Raw genomic sequence first — 2899 nt, 5'->3', positions numbered from 1 at the left:
GAGCACAGCACACTCATCATCACGGTCAAAAAGGCTGCTCGCTCGCTCGCCAACACCTCTGCAATCTGCGTGCAGGGAGATGGATCCGGAGCCAGGGACAGGGACCCGACCCGTCGCTTTTATTTGGCCCCAGTAGGCCACTGCTGCGATACAACGCGTGCACATGATCCATCAGACATTCACGAGTACCAGACGTGGGCTAGTACTAGTAAGGACTACTGGGGCGGCCGAGCGTGCGTGCACGGTGCAGCGGACAGCGCTGAGGCGACCAAAGCAAGTGCCAGCTCATAAAAACGAATGCAGTAGAAAGGGAACTATAGGGTATTAGAGCATCTCCAGCTGATTGAGTAAAATTTGAGCCCGTATTTTGCTTTTGCAGGCCGGCCCGAGCAATTTAGGGGCCCGGCTTCCACTCCGCGCTCTAGCCGGCCCGAGCAAATGCGGCCCATAAAATCAATCTGACTAGTGGGACCCACCTGTCAGCGAAAGAGGCCAAATCTTGCCGTCGCTGGCGCTCGAGCTCGCCCGGCGACCTCGCCCCTTGCCGTGGCCGCGGCGGCGACCTCGCCCTCGCCGTCGACCTCCCTCTCTCCCTCCCGCACTCGCCGGCGACCTCCCTCCCGCCACCAAATTTCCCATCTTGGCGAAGGTCTTCCCCGCGTCGCCTCCTCGCCGCCGCCCCGCCGTGCGCCGCCTCCTCGCCGGCTCGTTGCAGTTGCAGGTAGCACTCCTCGGACTCGTTGAACCTCTTGCGGTCTTGCAGCCAGCAGCAACCTAGATCTACTTGCCTAAATCTGTACGCAGCAGCTTTGGTTCTGTATGCAGCAGCCAGCAGCAGCAGCTTGAATTTCTGTAAGCCGGGTTGTGGCCGCGGCTGCCGTTGCCACCATTAGCGGAACATGTTTCTATAATCAAGTTGAGTTGGTCAGAGGATTGATTCAAACTTTGCCTTTATTTTTGTAGTGATAATTTTGATTGGACAATGAAATTCAGACAACTGTTTGACTTTGCAATTTTTTTGTGTTTGGTAACCATCAAATAGATAAACAGCTCTGGCTGCTTGCATGTGAGTACATTCAAATATGATTTGGGGTCCCCTTCCATGCCTTCACATTGCAGAAATAATAAATTATGACAAGTTCAGACAATGGTGCAAGTTTATCATGTAAATTAGGACATATAGATAAACAAACAAGGGTAGGAACAGGCAACTACACATCTGAAACTCTCAGACCTCGCTCTTCAGTTCATTTAAATGTAGTTCGCTTGACTTTGCTGAGATCCTGTGCACCAAATCATCAGCACTTTGAGATAATTAGGAAGCTGTCCTGATCAAGCATTTCAGGCACATTCAGGCAGTAACCATATGAGCTTTCTATGCAGTTTCTATGCAAGCCATCATTGTCAGGTTAGCAATCTATTGCTCTACATATTTTTCTGATATGGACCATCTTTATATGCCCAGAGTGCCCTAGTAGGCCTGATCAAATCTTAAAGCTGATGTCGTTTGTCAGCAAATATTAAAACTGCAGGTTTGTCAGCAACTATGAATTACTGGGAACAAGATCAGCTCATCAGCTTTCAGAAAGTTAGAAGCCGAGAGAGAATTACAGCAACAGCAAGAGTCACAGCAGCAAACAGCAGCCCAACTGGAGTGCACAACAACAGCCCAGTTGTGAATTGCATTTTTCACTTTTTTATGAACTGGTGATGAGCTACAATCATCTGATTGTAATAGTAGAATAGCACTTGCTGCCACCTTGTAAAGAAATGGAGTGATCAAACTTGGGCAAAGATTACTTGACAACTGCCACCTTAATACAATCTATTTTCTTTGATGGAAGGAAAGCAGAAATTTTGTATTTGAATTAATTATATGAGCTGAGCTGAGGCACAGCTTATTGAACTTTGAGGATCAGTATCTTGCATTTGATTGATTGTATGCTGAACTGAGACCTCACCTGATCTGTATCTTCAGTTTATATTAGTTGGCTGCCCCTTTTTCAAGAGATACTTGTATCAATAACCAATCTGGAACATATATGCACATGAATTCCTCAAAATCTCCCTACTTGTGAAAACAATTATCAGATCAATGTTTCAGTGTTTCCCTGAAACTGAAACTAAATAAATGTAGTAAATTCAGAACATTAAATGTAGTAAATTCTGTTCACATCTAGGTTTCAAGCATGCAGTTCTACACCTTCAAATGGACCAAGCAGGAGCAATGCACTATGACAGGTTATAACAACCTGCAGGACCAAGCATCCAGGTTTCACTAGTCAGGTTATAACAACCTGAGCAAGCAAGTTTCAGAAGTGCTGTATGTTCCAGATTTACAGATCCATTGTTTGAAAAACCAAACCACATATTTTCAATAATGCAGATTCAGATTGTAATGACAAGACATTTTCTGAAATCGTTCATCTCAGCACTAGTAGTTCAGATACATTTTCTGAAACTTTTTTGAAACTCACACACACTGAACCAGATACATTTTCAGATACTTTGAACCAGATACACACTGAACCATAGCATGAAAAAAGAAATACCTGCAAACCTTTATTTTCCAGTAACTGTTTAAAATCAGCTGAATACATCATCGAGCTGAATACATATAACTCCAGTGCGATAGATAACTACAGTGTATTTGAATAGTAGAGTTGGCTAGTACAATACAGCACAAAATTCAAACTTCAAACAGCCACTAATCAGTTAATTATGAAAGAAAATCTTAGATGGCCTGGATGTCTTTATTGTGATTGTAGTTTTCTCCCCGCCCTCTGCTACTGCCACTATCTGGGATTGGTGCTTGTGTGAGAACCTCCAGATCGGCTTCAGAGTCTTGTGTCAGCATGTCCACCAATGGCTGAGAACTGCCCATTGGGTCCTATAATGC

General features: G+C 44.8%; 1 long non-coding RNA gene across 2 annotated transcripts; it reads left to right on the top strand.

Moving 5' to 3' along the window:
- Positions 1 to 437: 437 nt before the first annotated feature.
- On the top strand, positions 438 to 2007 carry LOC120690656. 2 transcript variants are annotated; one of them, XR_005681856.1, is made up of 2 exons: positions 438 to 1408; positions 1533 to 2007. It is a non-coding gene; the product is annotated as an uncharacterized LOC120690656 (long non-coding RNA). The 2 variants fall into 2 exon arrangements; XR_005681855.1 differs by having other exon boundaries at positions 1515 to 2007.
- The last annotated feature ends 892 nt before the right edge of the window (positions 2008 to 2899 follow it).

This window comes from Panicum virgatum, chromosome 2K (genome assembly GCF_016808335.1).
Source record: "Panicum virgatum strain AP13 chromosome 2K, P.virgatum_v5, whole genome shotgun sequence".
In the NCBI taxonomy this organism is placed as follows: domain Eukaryota; kingdom Viridiplantae; phylum Streptophyta; class Magnoliopsida; order Poales; family Poaceae; genus Panicum; species Panicum virgatum.
Note: the sequence above shows the minus strand (reverse complement) of the source record. Positions and strands in the feature narration are given on the sequence as shown.